Source organism: Antedon mediterranea, chromosome 2, assembly GCF_964355755.1.
Source record: "Antedon mediterranea chromosome 2, ecAntMedi1.1, whole genome shotgun sequence".
Classification (NCBI taxonomy): Eukaryota; Metazoa; Echinodermata; class Crinoidea; order Comatulida; family Antedonidae; genus Antedon; species Antedon mediterranea.
Genome location: NC_092671.1, coordinates 39869375 through 39887270, shown reverse-complemented (window position 1 = coordinate 39887270; position 17896 = coordinate 39869375). Strand labels below are relative to the sequence as shown.

Below are 17896 nucleotides of genomic sequence, written 5' to 3'. Positions count from 1 at the left end.
TGTCACATCAGAATTATTAACAATTAACAATATTTATTCACAAAATTTAACCAAGTTTTCTGACAATCCCCTAGCCCCTGCGTGCAACTTATGACAATGCTACTTGCTAGCGATTGTGATGCAAGTTTCGGCAATACTCCAAAATTGGTAGGGTAGGCATTTAGTTTGGAACCGCCATTTAAATGAGAACTACTGTACTGTAACAATGAGAATTTTTGACCAAAAAATGATGTTTTACCCCAAAAATAAGTAGAAATTTAATTTTTTTTTTACATGGATATACCCAGTGGGTTGTACACTACATGATTCAATCACTTTTATGTTGGTTCGATGGGGTTTGCTATGTTTTTTTTTAGGTTTGCGGGGGTTTGTGGTGTTTAGCAATACCCATGTAGCCTACATTATTCAATCTAATAAAGTTTGATGGCAACATAATTAAATGTGATATGTATATTCTGTCTATTAATTATTATTTCTTGTCATAATGTACAGTATTTCTGTAAACTGAATTATTGCAGTATATTGCCTCATTTATTGACATTTAGAGACTGTATGTTACCCAAAAAAGGTTTTTATTTTAGCTACTGTAACCATTGTATAAAAGCAAATACTTCAACAATATTATTGAGTGAAACACTAACTGTAGCAATTTGACAGATGTTCTTACTTACACAGTACAGTACTGTATATAGTTAGTATCGATTATACTAGTAAGTCAGCTCTAAATGTTTAACTTCCATAATATGTACACCAATCAAACTACTGCACATTATTTTTGATGATTTGTTGAATTCAAAGAAGACATGGATGGATTTGCTGGCTAAGGGTGTGACATGAACGTCTTCTACCTACTAGCCAGTAGTGTGATGTTTAAAACCTTATACTGCAACTTAGAGGAGTACTGCTGTACCATAAATAATTGTCCACCATCAGTCACAATATACAATAGGCTGCTGCTGCTACTAGTCTACTGTATATTCTGTATGTAGGCTAGTGTAAAATATACATATATGTACTCTGTACAGTACCACCAAACTGTCATTTAACCGTCAATACCGGCTTGGCTTTCTGCAGGATACTGAGGAGTTGTTAAGAAAGTGCACAATTTTAGCCGATTTGCCAATTTTAAATTGGTTGTGGAGCAACAGAATGACAATCTACAGATTTTATAGGATGTACTTATATAGTGTAAAGTAAACAATAAAGTTTGCGGTACACCACGTATAATTAGCTCTGAAAAGAACTGTTAAGTTTCTTGATGTTTCGATCAATATGCTTTGATCGTCCTACTCCATAAGAATGCAGAAAGTCCAGGAAACTTAGAATATATATATATAATGTAAACCTTCAAACAAAAACATTAATGTTTATTATTGCCTACAGTACATTATCATGATCTTTGCATCTATTATTGTGATCATCATTCATTCCGCCGTATAGGCACTGCACAATTCAATATTGCATGACTCACTCATTTCAATAAATTATCTTTTTCTCATTTAATTAATTTTGTTCAATTTTAAAGCTAAGCATCTTATTATTGACTATCAGCTGTAGAAAGCATACATTATTGTACTGTGTGCTTGATGTCTTGCTTGTCAGTGAATTATATATTTTAGTTCAATAACTTGAAAAGGTCAACTACAGGTCATAAATACTTAAGTTGAGGCATAGGTAAACAGAAGATATAATTTTATTTTTAATTTATTTTAACCAATACAACTCTGTACATTGCTTGACCACTTTTAATTGTGCTAAGAAATCTATTATCTATGATTAATATTTATTACCCTTCGTGTATTTATTGCTTTTTATAGTCATAATCATTGTCATAATCATTGTCATAATCATTGTCATAATCATTGTCATAATCATTGTCATAATCATGTTAATCATCATAAGAAGAGTCAAAAGATGGAATGTTTTGATGCAGGTTAATGACACATTTTGTGACACAAGTTTTTTAGTTTTTTTGTGTCCAATTACTTGGAAATTGCCTGTTCTCTAGTTTAAATCTTTCAAAGAAAACCTGAATAATATTACAATACTGCAATGGTTTTGTACACAGTAGAAAATGCATTACTCAAAAGAGTCAAGTTTCTGGTCATATCCTGTACATGTCATTGACTTTCTACCCCACTATTTTATAAGTGCTGGGATGAGAGAGTATGGTAGTGTGTACATTGCTGTTGTTAAACTGATTATCAATCGGTCATTCATTTTACTTTTATTTCGGAAACGGACGTCCATAGTTACAAAATAAAGTGCATAAATAAGTTTAAATAATGCGTTTTTGTCATGGCAGCGTTTTAATAGATTTAAATTATTTTTATAATGCTTTATAAAATTTGATGTAAACTTGTATTTTTGTCTCTTTTGATAAACCATAAAAAACGTAAATCATTTGATTTTTTTTCGACAGTACAGTATGTTGAAAATATTCCTCTTTTAATTTAGCAATCAATTATTCTGTTAAGATGTTGTAATATTTAAATTTATTTATTTATTATATAAATTTATAATATTTTATTGTATAGTTTACCTGAGATGTTCTATCTGATTGAAAGTGTTACTACTGTGTGTACTGTAGTGTGCATTATAATATTTAATTCCAAGACGGAACTACAAACTTGAATTATCTACTTGATTATAAACCTGAATACCTTTTTTTAGAATGATGAATTATCTATTTGATCATTTTCATGATGATGTTGATGACAATTTTATTTACGTATGATGTCACTTATTTACTTCTTGATGTTGATGACAATTTTATTTAATGTATGATGTCATCTTTTTACCTCTTGATGTCATCATATTTTGATTTATTTAGTGTGACCTCAATCCAAAATTGCACAACACCTTTTAGGGCAGTATGGACAAGCTGATCCCTCCCTACTAACAACAACTGATAAAAGAATTCTTTTACGTATAATTGTCGTCATCATGAGCTCTTCCCATGAAGCCGTTCAATGCGGTGGTCTTTTGAAAAGCACTCATGCACGTTAAATGTCATTGGTTAGCATATTGTCAACAGAAGTATGAGTCATCTACAGGGATAGCACTTTAGACACTATGCTGGTAGAGTTTGGATTATTCCATTATAAATTAGGGAAGTTTGTTGTGATTATTTTCTGTACTCTAATACTCCTATACTAAACACTTTCAACTTGATTAACACTGTTCATTTCCATAGGCAGAGGTTATGTTTCTCTTGGTAGGCCATGACAGAATTGACTCAATGGTTTAGTGTCCTACCTAAATATTGAAATCAGTGAATGACAAAATAAATATTTACAGAAACTTAATTTGTTAATATTACAAATGGAAGAAATAAGCAAAAATAAAATACTATGGTATATTCATGGACCTATAAAATGTATAGGTCCATGGTATATTGTATTATGCAAAAACTACAATAGACTATATAAAATAGGGTAGGTATTACTATTAACAATAACATTGGAGTTAATGCAAAAGCAAATCATTACAGTGCCTGCTGTACTTTATATGTCACTGGAAATGTGAATTAGAGAACGAAAATATTGTGTTATGCAATTATAACCCAAAATGAGGTTAATGCATCTAATTTAGCATGATAAATTCTGTGATGGATATGATGATTCAAATATGATAAAGGCATGCTGGTAGTACTAATCCCCTGGGTCCCATCTCTTATGACTCAGTCACAAAATTACTATCATTTTTATCAAATCGTAAAACCATCCACATGATATTTTACGAGTACAAGTTTTTTTATGTTTAAATCCTAAAATAATTTGTCAATGATATTATGAATAATGTTTTGATTTTCATGCTACATCACTCTGAACTATGCAGCTTTTGAGTTTATCACTTATTCTGCATGCTCTTATGTTTCTGAGTGTGCAGAATGACTTTTCAACTCAACAGCCGTGCAGTCTGTCTAGTAGTAGCCCGCTGTGAATTGTATAAAAGACAAATATTAATACTTAGTGAAGAAGTTTATATAATTCATTATTGCAGTAGAAAATGTATGGTAAATGTTGTACTAAAGTATTAAAAAGTGCAATAATAAATGGATGGTTGTATGATTTGATTTTAATAGCATGCTGCTAAATAGAAAAGATAATATAAAACCAAAATAATGATCATCATCTGATGTGCCACAAAATTCCATAAATTACTCATGACAAAATCAAGGTCATTGGATGGTTACCCTCTGCCATCATTCATCACTACTCCGTATCATCATTCATCTGTCTTCATCAGTAGGCTGCTGCCTTGTGTGTACATGGATGGACCACTTTGATTTAATTAGGTTATTTGATATACAGTAGAATGTAATGCTTTTATCCTTGCCACTACTAATTGTTACCATTATCTGGTAAAAGCTTTGACTAATATCCAATGGATTCTATGTTCTAGAAATATCTAAATCTACACAAGCATTTCTGTCATTGCAAAAAGGTTTACAAATCACCATGGTAACTTTAACTAACTTCATGTCTGAAAATAGCATATGAGATCATTGCAATGTTGATGAAATAATCAACACCATTGCAAGCAATTATACAAATTTAGTTTTCATTGAAAATGAAAAAAAAAGTTGACCTAAACAAATAAATGTAAGAAAACCAGGTATATAAAAATATCAACAAGCCAAAAATGAAACATTATTAAATAAATACAAATTTTAATGAAAAATAGTGAAACTAATAAAATACAATTCCACGCAAAAATGAGTACGTACTTAGAAATGAATGAATAAGCTGCATAACTTGTATATGATACGAAAGGCTATTTTAAGGAATTACTCCAGCTAGGACCTTGGAATCATTATGCAATATTATCATTTTAACTGGCTGCCAATTACTATAAATGTACAATTGCAGTACAGTTATACAAACCATATTCAATGTAGAATGAAATGAATTTGAGGTTTATAATTTATTTTGAGTTCTAAAAAGTCTCCGGTAGAGTCAATATCTGATGTGTGCAAACCAGTTAGGAAAATCACTGCACAAACATGGTATATTTAATTTTCATTTTTACACCTCCAATGTTTAGCATCTTAAAACTCATTAAATTGAAAAAAAATAATGAACTAGCAATTCCTATGTAATGTAATGATACCATACAAAAAAATATTAGAAAATACTTGCAAATATTGGTGGTACATTACAGGGTACTAAACATTTTTATACCTCCAATGTTTAGCATCTTAAAACTTCAAATTCATTAAATTGAAAAAAAAAGCCCAATAAACTAGCAATTCTTCTTACATATTATTGCCATACAAAGCATATTGGGAAGTACTTTACAAATATTGGTGATACAATGTACAGTACTACTACTAGCATGTGCAGTACATTATTGCAAAACAGACAGGAGAATTAAGAAATCATAGTTTTAGTGATAATTAAGTTGTGTAGAAAATGATATTGATGGTAAAGTTGAATACAGAGCCTAGATACTGTAGTTAGTATTGCATAATGTTGTACCAACACAATTGCTACTAATCTATATCCTGACATCATTCAAAATATCTGTGTAAATTTGAGACACAGTCTATATATTGATTTCGAGTAATTTTGAAATAATCTAGGCCTAAATTGTAATATTAAATGTATACGTAGTCTCAAATATTGTGAAGAGATAATGTGTACTGTTTACTTGATTTTAAATTTCTTTATTAATACAGTGTATTTTATTTTTTTTATGACTTGTCTAAATGATATTGGTAAAATTATTTTTTTTTAAATTTAGAAATCGTTGTCATCTACTCACTCTACTCTAATTCTACCCAGAATTCTGTTGCCATCTACCCTAAATTCTTAAGATTATAAATTAAATTTTTAAATGTTGGATCCTCCTCTGCAACACCCCTATGTGTATGATAGTGATACTCTGCTGTATTTTTTTGGTATCTACATATAAGCCCCTGTTCCTCTCCCTAAATTGAAGATTGAAAATACAAAAGGGATGACATAAGTTAAGGTTTTCAGCTTTTCATTTTACAATTTCTAGACCACAAACCATATTTTAAATCCTGTATCCATCACTGAGGCACCCCTATGTGTATGATACTCAGCTGTATTCTTTTTGCATATCTACCCATCAGCCCTCTTTCCTCTCCCTAAATTTCGAAAATTGGAAATGCAAAAGGGATGACATAAGTTACAGTAAGGTCAGCATTTCAGTTTACACCCTCCCTCAATTAAAAATCCTATATCCATCATTGCAGCAACCCTATGTGTATGACACTCAGCTGGCGGTACTCTAGGTCAACCTAATAATTTGTGGAAATTATTTCATAATTTTAAAACTTGAATCATATATCACTTTAGATAAACTAATTAATATTTTGTTTGTGTAGTCTTATTACTAGAAAGATGCTTCTCTCATTCTTAATACAAACCTCCAGACATTGTGGAGCCTTTTTAATTTGTGTGGTCTATTAATGAGTTAAGCATACAGTAATGCTTGTGAATCATGCATAAGTATCATGAATTATTCATGAGCAAATATGAATATTTATAAGCCAGTACCTAATAGGGAAGTGCATATTATTGTTATCAAAGTGGTGATTACTTTGTGGTTTATTTGAGTTGTCATTTAAGGTATGGTATTTTGTGCTGCCGTGGATTATGAAGAGTGTATTTATTTATCATCAAATAACAATTAAAATAGATTTTTTTTATGAATTTAGTTTCACTTATTTTAATAGTACAGTACTGAACAAAAATAAAATTCATGTTTTATCTGGCGCCACCTATAATAAGTTGTTGAAACTTTTCCCTGCATTTTCACATACAGATAACAAAAACCAAATTGTGTATTTTTGTTTTGCAGTGCTATAGCTACAAGAGGCTCTTCAATATCAAACAGTATTATCAATAGTTTGAGATTCTTCAGACTTTCTATAATAAAAAGGAAATTCTCAACGTTTTTATAATAGATTATTTGATTACCAGGCAGGAAATTATTCAATCTAATTGTCACACAGATTCATAAGTGACAAGTTGAATCTTTGTCGTCGTTTTTAACGTAGGTTGAGCATGATAATAGCAATAGATAGCAACGCAGATTACCATAATCTGCAGAGGTAGCGTTCAATTTAATTATTATATTTAATTGTCGCACAGATAGTGACAAGTTAGTCGTTTAAATACAATTAGATTGTACAGTAAAAATACATCTATCACAGAGATTAGCATCTTTTGAGGCGGCATTATAGTTTAAAGTGTTTTCAGTAAAACCAGTAAACAATATGTTGTCATCAGTTTGTGGGAATATTAACATGTGTGCATACAGTGTGTTTAACCCACGCATTTTGCCCGATTTATTATCATCGGATGTTTTGGAATATTTGCATTGACAAGATAGAGGTTTAGTGATATTATTGTTTACAGGTACAGCTTCATCATAGACTGACCTGGTGTTTACAGCGTGCACCCAGTACTATAGTCCATCTATAACATACAAACAACATACATTATTGTTTACAGTACAGCTTCATCATAGACTGACCTGGTGTTTACAGCGTGCACCTAGTACTATAGTCCATCTATAACATACAAACAACATACATTATTGTTTATAATAACAACATGTAGACTTTATCCGTAAGGTACATAAACAGACTGGTTGGCTCCCATAGATATAAAGTGTAGAAGTAAATAAAAAAAATAAAACAAAAAAGCATTAAAGTCATATAGCTTTGTTAATTTTTATTCACTTTTTATGAGTAATATCAATAAAAAAAACTACATCAATCAGCAACAGCCTTTATTGAAGTGCTGTGATGACCAACGCAACAACGCAAAGAACATTCAACTTATTAATTTTAATCATTACACAGTATATTAACTGTACTATTATAAAGTTTGCTTTACGTGTAAAATACACATGGCTATGCACTATGAGTAACGCACACGCCACCATATGGGAAATTTCATTAACAAAGATTCTGATTCATTTGATCATTCTCTAATGTGATGTCATGTGATGTAATCATGTGACAAATCCTGCTCTACACCTAGTAAAACAAAGTTCCCATAGAAACAATGGAAATAACAACAGTGAGGTTTAAAAATAGATGATTGTTTTTGGAGTCAAATGTAAACAAAAGAAGTCTGCACTGTATGTAGAAGGTGTAAATATTTAGTGTATAATAATCCATCCAAAAATAGCAAGTGGAATTTATTTCTCATCATTTTAATAATAAATTGATTTCAATCAATCTTTATTTCATTCAAACAAAATTCTATCTCTGTCTTAAAAGAAGAATAATTTCTTTCATAGCCTGTCCACGCTCTATCTTCAACATTATGTGTGCTACAAAGTGTGAACACTGGTCAATAAGTTATCTTGGTGTAATAACTAATACCAGTGTGAACAGAACTTATCCTTAAATGTTGGCATGTTGTTGTTTAAGTCCAGTGTAAACAGGACTTATCCTTAAACTTTTGCATGTTGTTTAAGTCCAGTGTGAACAGGACTTATCATCCTTAAACTTTGGCATGTTGTTGTTTAAGTCAAGTGTAAACAAGACTTAAACTTTGGAATGTTGTTGTGCTACCTCCTTAATCTTTGCATCCTTTTTCTTCAACCAATTCCAGGTGAGGGGTGGTTTCATTGGTTTTCTATTTCTATAGCCAAGCATAATGCTTAAATTGTTTTTAAAAAGAAATCCTGGTTAAACCTAGAGATAGTGTCTCTATATGGTTAAACCTAGAGATATTGTCTCTATGGTTAAATCTCAAGATATTGTGTCTATGGTTATTTCATAGAGATATTTATCTTTGGTTTAACCAGGAGATAACTCAAGATTTGTCATATCTCTATGCCCTATACTATAGTAATTAATAATAAAAGATAAAACAAAATTAATTATTATCAATTAAAGAAATTAATCTGTGAATGTTTTAAGAATACAGTACCTTAAACTTGTAACTATTGATAATACTTTTAAAAAAAGTTTTTAAAAACTATAATTTAGTTTTACTACAGTAGTTTACTAAATATTGGTGAATTATATTAAAGCAATAGATTATTAAATATGTGTTAATATTATCACATGTTGATCCATATTTATTTTCACTTTCCAAATTGAAAGAGATATCCCCTTTGTTGTGGGGAGTGCTCCTTTGTGCTGCTATGAGTAAAGATACATGAGTCACAGATTCTTGAAGCAAAATGCAAGCTGTATATTTACTACCATTGTTCTAAACGTTTGTTCTAAGTTTATACTTGGCCTTGATTGTCTCCAAAAAAATACAAAAAATAATGAAAAAATGAAAATAACATGATTTTTTTTTCGTTGATTGGTTTATTGTACTAGGGACGCAGGCTATGACCACAATCTTTGTTTGTTGTTAAATTTTTGGGACAGATGGGTAATCGTTGATGATGATTCAGACGTTTCTTTGTTGTTATACATTACTATTGATTCCTTTTATTCTTTTTGCTTAATTTTTCTATTAACTGATTCTTTATTTAAATTTATGGAAATCCTTTGTGGCTGAGCGAGAGGATGGGTGGACAGAGCTAGTTTAAAACAAAGTTTTTGTTCCTCATGTTCAAGTTATATTTATTGTGTTTTCACAAACAGGTATAAAAACAAAATTGGTTGCTGGTTTTAAACAGAATATCAATGAATATATATTTATCCAGCTCACACAGTCGTTTCCATTTTTTTTTCCAGTAAAGTAAGCCTGTTTTGTTCTTATTGAAGAGAATGAGTACCATCGATCTAAAGTTGTTCCAGTAGTTCACAAATAAAAGAACCCATGTACAGTACTATAACCAGCTATAACAAATATTGAATATACCCATTTACGGTAGTGAAGTAATGTGTGATTCTATTGATTGCATTGTAATCATGTAAGGTAAATAACTTCATTTCCCATTACAAGTTCAGGGTCTGAAGCTCCTCAACAATAGAGTTAACAAGCGGTACATTACACAACTAGGTCTACCCTTTTTAGGTAAAAATAGATCAATTGCAAATTGGTAAATAAGCATGACACTACTGCCTATAATGCATTTTGATTATTTATTTCCGAAATAGAATGCAGCGAACAAAACAGTAGTTTTTGTATGATAATGATTCATAATATATTGAATTAATATTCTAGATCTTTGGCATATTAAAGTTGAACTTTGAAGTGTTTTCAAGTAAACATCCTACATCAATAATAAGTAATTAGTTTTTTAATAGATTTTAATATTCAATTTAGAAATGCATGTTTCTATAAGGTGAATTAGTTTTAATATGTAACGAAGCATAAAAAGGTTATCAGCATTATTAATAATACTGACATCTCTCGAACATTTTAATATCTGCTGCTAAAAATAGAGATATTTGTCATACTTATTTCAAGTTAAAAATAAACAGAAGTTAAAGATTTACTGCATGGTTCAAATCCCGGTAGAATCACCTTTTTTAATAGAAAACAAATTAAAAGAAGAAAATTTAGAAAAGGTTTGTTAGTAGTCATCGTTCTCTAGTCGTGATGTCTTGATGTTGATTCACATTGTTATCCTGTATGAGTTGATTTAACCATAATAATAATGCGACATTTATATAGTGCTATTTCATAAAGATCAGAGCGCTTTATTAGTGTTTGTTGATTATTAAAATTATCTAGACTCTAAGCAGAAAATAGGCTAACCAAAGAGAAGCCATACTAATCCTGTTAATGTCAATTTACATTCTTATCCCCTATGAGTTGATTTAACCTGTTTTGTTGGACCAATACCAAATCCTGGGCCACTGACTCATACTTGTTGTTTTCTTCTTTTTTTTGTTAAAACATGTAAACAATAACAGTCTTCATCCTAGATCACTCAGGACCTCATATCATTGCCAGAAATTATTAGGAAAACCGAGCTGGGTGCCAAAAGGATGCTCCTTGGGATTTGCTAGTGGGATGCCAAATGTGCAGCTTTTTTTCCAATGTAGTCATCTAAGTAAACTTCCCTAAAAATCATAAATAATTTTGTATTCATTCGACTTAATTTTTCAATTAAGTTCAATTTTATTTTCAAAAAGATAAATCATTATTTTTATGAATTTGACTTTTTGCCTTTGCTTGTTTTCTGTCTTACGTCATTATCTTACATCATTATCTCTGCAATTGAATCAAAATATTTGTTTTATAGTTGGTGTATTATGGGTATGTGAACTTTAGAAACTGATTATGTCATATTTACTCAACAAGATCTTTTACAATATGTAACCATATGATATAAACAATACAAAATGAAAACATTAACAATTACATCATTGACTAAAAATACATTGGAACCTCTTGCTTGAATTGTGAAAGCCCTTTTTGTAAACAAACTGTTCAACCTATTTCGGAAATCAGTTTTGTTTCTTCACTGTGTTTACAATAAAAAATCTGCATTAGTCGTCGTCGTTTGTTTTATGATATAGCTGAACAATACATGACTCAGAAATGGCTGATAAAATAATTAAAGTGGTACTACCACCAATCATGGCGACGGTCATTGGGTGTGGCTGGAGTAAAGATGTTGGTGGTTCGTCGTACAAACGAGTCTTTAAGATTTTGCGGTTTTTATGATGACTAAACAATGGCACACCTGAAGAATCGTAATTGAAGAATCATTAGTATTATTGTAATGTGTGTACAAAAGAGGTTGACTCAACCGGAAGAAGGAGAAGACATTAGCAAATACACTTATATTATTTTATGAACAGTTAGATTTGTAGAAAACAAAAATTAAAGATATATTGTCCCCCTAAAAATGTTTTTTTTTTAAATATTCAATTTCAATTTCACATAATTATTAATAGTTATTCACTTTTTGACCAAAAACTAGATCGAAAAATAGAAGTAAATGACTTAAAACTGCATAATTTACTATTTATAGTCTGATATTATTAATCTTCATTTTCCATGTTTTTGGGAGACAATACATCTGATGTATTGTCTCCCAAAATATCTTTAACATTTTTTTTATTTTAAACCTTTGGCAAATTATTGTCTTGATCATAATTATTTTTAAAAAAAGTGTACTAAGTATCTTTGTTTTCATGTCTGGGAGAGCAAAATGAAAATTGCGATAAATCATGATCTGTAGTAAATCCATAAATTATAATGGTATTGTTTAGTTATTCTCTAATGTCCAAACTGAAAGTAAAAAGAAACCATAAATGTAATAGAACCCTGGGAGTGATACTATCAAGAGATGACCTCATCTTGACACAGATACTAATTACCATCTTCCTTTCATTGTTTTTATCAATAATAGTTGTCTGCTGTATTGTTGTTTTCCAAGTATTGTCATCATAAACATTTTTTTTCTAGTATTTTATTCAAAGTATGTCGCATATTTTATACAAATTTAAAATATTCTATTCTACTATTAATGTGGTTTTTGTTGTTTATTAAATTCTTACTGGTCTTACAATTAGTGTTTCATTATAAATATTAAAGCAGGATGGTCAGATAAATTGATTTAATTAACATTTATTTAATGTAAAATTGTTTTTATTAAACACCATACTTATTATTCTAACCCGAGAGCACTTTACTTAAATAACTACTTATTAAAGAAACTGCTTATTGACTGCAATACTCATTATTTAAGTAATTTATGTGTCATTGAGTATCCATGAGTGACAGGCAGCCATGACAGCAGACAATAGATGACTCACCTTGCTATTGTTATCTCATTCTCATCATGTGATCTTATAACATACTCCTCAGATTTAAGCACATAGCTGGATTTCTTAGCTCATTTTTAAGTCATTTGTTGACAACTTGATATTGGTGTCATTGCTTTATTTATAGGATGCATCATTTGTTTACCAACCAACTCTTGGGACAATGCATCATATCTCAACGTATCTTATGAATTATATTTGAATCCCTTCCTTTCACACTTCACACATTCTTTTGTTTGTTTCTCCAAGGAGAAAAAAGTCTCAACTTTAGAAAGAGCTTATAGCGACTTATATGATGATGCCATGGAGAGATATTAGCTCTTTCTACACTATCAAACTTTATGTGACAAAAAAATGGGATGTGCCCTCGACATGATGTCATATCACTATCTTATTTGGGCATATCACTTCCATATTTGGGCACATCACACTTTTTTTGCCAAACTAGTTTGATAGTGTGGACAGAGTTTAAGATATTTGTCAAACATAATACAATGCAATGTATGTATTCTTACTTCATATAGTACTTTGAGAATTAAATATATGTTTCCTTGCACATTGAGATAAGAGACTAATTACTTGGAAAAACATCCCCTTAAAGATAATACCATCTTCCTAATTAGTTTTTCTTGAATTCAGTTTTGCAAAGTTTAATGACTCATAATGGCTTAGAATCGTGGACCTTGTTGAAGCTAAGTATCAATACAACCATTGTAAAGTGTGTGGTTTGTGCATCCCTGGCTATAGGATGTAATCAATGAATTAAAAATAACATTTATACTGGTAACAGTCTTTAAACTACTTTAGATTTATTATTTTTTTTAAGTGAAATAAAGATACCGAGATATATAATATAATACAAAAATGACATCATTACCTGATAGGAAGGTGTGTGTACATGTATATCGCTATCTATTACATTTCTGAAATGTAAGAGTTAACCTCAACGTTATATTGGGTGGTATAAGAAGTTGACATGACCACTTGTGTTGTAACAATTTGTCGTCGTCGGTTGTAGATTGAATATGATTCTGATCAGCTGAACACTATGCACTCTTAACTATAGCTTTTGATTCATTATGATTTTTTTTTGGTGGGGGGGGGGGGGGGTTCTCGGTTGTTTTCCCCCTCTTTATTCCAGCTTCATTTGGCAAGTAAACAAATGATTTATTTAGAAAAGTAACAATTCATTTTGGGAGAGTCTTGCCCTCCATAATTCATCAGCAATTTGCAATGTTATATATAAAGTAGGTCTATGACATCTCCAATTTACATTATAAAGGAAGTGATCTACCACAGTTTGAAATGACTGGAAATACATCACTACCGGTAAAGCATGTTAAGTTTGTATCTTAATGTACTTGAGTACCGGTAGTTAAGTGAACCATGATAATGCTTACTGGCTCAATTTGCTGTACTTTTACTTGACAATGTCTATTAAGTAATTTCCACATTTAAAATTTATTTTTGGTAAATTATACTGTATGACTAATTTCATTTCTTGTTGTGGATTGGTCAATTATTATCATGGTTATGTCTGTGCTGCTAAAAAAATGATAACCAGTTAGATCTTGAAAACGCCATTTTAAACCGGTTATTGAAACATTTTTCGTGTGTCTGCAGCAACCAAGAAATTGGGGGTAATTGAATCACATGGTTATTTTTTCGCAGCAGAAACAGGCCCCTAGAGGGTTAATTTAGTGGCCTGTCCAAAGCGGTTGATCGTCTGTCCGTCCTTCTGGTATTACACACGCAGGAAGGTAGAGTGACTCAGTTTGTTGTGACTCATGTGAAAACCTGTACGCTGGCCTTTCCTTGTACTACACTGCCTACTCAAGTGCTACACCATCCAGGATATTGTCTTGGCTCTTTCTCATTAAATCCAGAGTTTTATCATGGTTTACTCAGTATAAATCTTTAACTTTTTGGCCTACAGTACTTTATTACAGTATATCTATTAAAGCTATTATAGCTCATTTGGAAAACCTGCATTAAGAGAACATCTATATTGAGAGAACACCTCTATTTAGGGGACACTTTCCCATGAAATAAATGAGAGACAATAGATGTTTTACCACTCCAACCAATCCCTATTGTGGGGACATCCCTTTGGTGACACTTTGCAATGTCTTGAAGGTGTTTCATTAATAGATGTTCTATTGTAGTTGCCATCCTCTCCGTCTTAGATTTTTGGTTGTGTACCAATTTGTGTATCAGCTTTCTAAAATTATTTAAAATATTTGTGTTGATCAAAAGGAAACAATTATTTCTTGTGATTATAAATAGGTATCCCAATGAAAAAATTCAGATTAATTTTTTTAAATTTCCTTTCAGTTAACCATAAAGAACTTAATGTAATTAGCATTTTGAAATTTAAATGATTGAAATCCGATTACCCGTTCTAAAGTTATGGTTATTTAAAGTGGTAAAAAAATATACGATTTTTTGCCTAAAAATGGTGTTTTTTGCAGTTGAAATTGGAAGCATTTTTAAAAGGTTATAACTTTTACAATAATTAGTTAAAAGTTTTGAATTTTGTTAAACCTATAGATATCACAGAGTTGTACAACTCTATTTTTTTTGGAGCCTCAACGAAACTTATTTTTTAAATTATTGGTCCGCAAAGTGGTAGGAAAGCATTTAACGCCCATTTTTGCTGGAATTCCCTAAAAAATGAAAAAACTGCAATTTTTCAATGATCTGTAACTTTTGAACTACTGTACTAATTCATTTAATTTTTTTTGTACTTGTTAGAATGTAGTGTATATTTCATTAATAAATATATTTTAGATGTGTATATGAAAAAAAAAAAAATTTTTAATGGTGAAATTTAAAATTATAAAAAAAAAAAATGAAAAAGTATGTTAAAAACGGTGTGTACTGTTTCCTTTCTTTTACACTAATTTTCGGTAAGTATAATTATTAGAATATTTTAATATACTTTATATTTATAATTTCAATCATAAATACTATTATATATAACTTTTGAATACGTAAAACAAGATTTTAGGCCCATATGATTATGACACCAAATCTAAGCCGGGCTGCTAAGTAAGATATGCTCTTTTAAGGCAAACGCACAATATGGGTCAAAATAAACTCATTTAAACTAATCAATGTTAAGTAAAACAATTTATTGTTTACCTGAATAGTATATATAACATTATAAAAATTGTTTTCTTTTCGTATTATTACGTTATTAAATTGAAATACGGAGCTAAAGTTTAGGCCAAGTCACGGCTTACTCGCGATCAGTAGTCGCTCCCGTTAAAGTATTTCGGTCGCAGTTAATGACTTTCGGCCGCCGTATACAGAGTCAAATGTAACGTTGGTAAATTAGCTTAATAAATTTCCTCGGTACATTTTAACCTAACGCATTTGCATTGTATACTTGCATAATAAATCTTCCGTACATTACATCAATTTTAAGTTGTTAAATTAATGTGTAAAACCAGATATTCTACGACGGAAAAGGACATGTCAATCTCCGACATCGCTGCTGTCACACATCTCGCGTCGAGCCGGTCGAACTCGAGCGAGGAAAACTAAACAACGTGTTCAAAATATGGAACGTACCATTCGCTGATAGGGTGCATTAATGTATTTAACAGAAAACGCCAAAACAAACACGCGCGTATTTTAGAGTACAATATTTTACTCACTACAATTCACCGGATTAAAATGGTTGGATCTTTAAAATTTTTGAACGGGATTTACGCCTCATGCACCATTTTAAAATGTAGTTCGCACAATTACCATGCACAATACGTTTGTAAACTATGTTTTATCGATTTCAATGTAGATTTAGCTATAATTTAATACCAAAATCCATAATATTTTTCCATAAACGGTGAATCAAAATTGGATTTTTGTCACAAAAATTGACTTTTCGTTACGAAAAACCTATTTATAGAAGACGATTTTCGTATCAAAATAAAGCTTATTTAAAGCCTGATAACATACAACAAAAATTAATCCGCTAGCTCCAATGGTAATCATGCGATCGTGTTTTGAAAACTGATGGGGATTTTCCGATGAGGTTTTCAACGCGCGGAAATCGGCTCGACGGGATTTTAGAACCGTTTTAAAATCGCATTTTCTCGGCAACTAATTCATTAATTTTAATTATAAACACACTTATACATAGATTAAAACAAGTACTTTCAAACAATATAAATTTTGTAAGTATTAATTAAGATTGAATACGATTTATTTAACATCAAAGTCATACTACTTTTTCGAATTTCGTCAATATTTCAAAAGTGATACCCCTCTGTGCGCTTTCATTGGGATACCTATTATAAATACATAAAATTACAATTGTATGTGTCATGATCCAGTTGGAATCAGATACTTGTAAATTATCAAACATTTGCATTCCTTCAGGAATGTGAATTACTAATTTACAAACATGTCTCGTATTTCAGTAATGGTATACATTTATAGTTAAAATTCTTTTGTACATTTTTTAAAGAATATACATATTGTATTTTGATTAGCAGATCACGGAGTATCATTTAATCCCCCTTATTTATTGTGTTTTATCATATCTACATGGTTTAGTTATACTTGTGTATGTTACCAATCTTTCTCTAGCTAGATAGCCAAAACTGAAAGTTTCCTGCAGTCTATTGGCCAGTATAAAACAAATTTGGTGAAACCCCTCTTTTGGGAAATCTGGTAATTATGGGTGTGCACACTTGTGAATGGTGTCCTTGGTTGGCATTCTTCTGTACGTACTATTGTAGTACTGTAGTAATGACCTAAAGATGGTGTTCAATAATGCTTTATTTAAACGTACTATTGTAGTACTGTAGTAATGACCTAAAGATGGTGTTCAATAATGCTTTATTTACACGTACTATTGTAGTACTGTAGTAATGACCTAAATTGCTTGTGAAACTGGGTGAGTGGGGAACACAGGCTTTAAGTCATAGTGATTAGGTTCGCTTTTGTGTTCCATGCCAGCTCACTCAGTTGGTTCTATTGTTTTTTTTTTGTATGTCGTGTTTTTCATGTAGTTTATATTTGGCAATAAAAGAATAAGAATAAGATGCTTTATTTATAACTGAATTCATTTCTAATTTTGTTTTGTTTGATTTTGTTGATTAATATATTTAAATTTTTGTATTTATATTTTAATTTGTATGTTTAATAGAAGATGCAACAACCAGACACCGCTGCATGTGGATCATTTAATCTTTTTCTGTTGTTGTG

The 17896-nt window shown here is 30.6% G+C and overlaps 1 protein-coding gene across 1 annotated transcript in view; it reads left to right on the top strand.

Annotated features, from left to right (window-relative positions):
• Positions 1-17896, top strand: part of LOC140041103 (uncharacterized) — a 43704-nt gene that overhangs the window by 2369 nt on the left and 23439 nt on the right. The window lies entirely within an intron of this gene.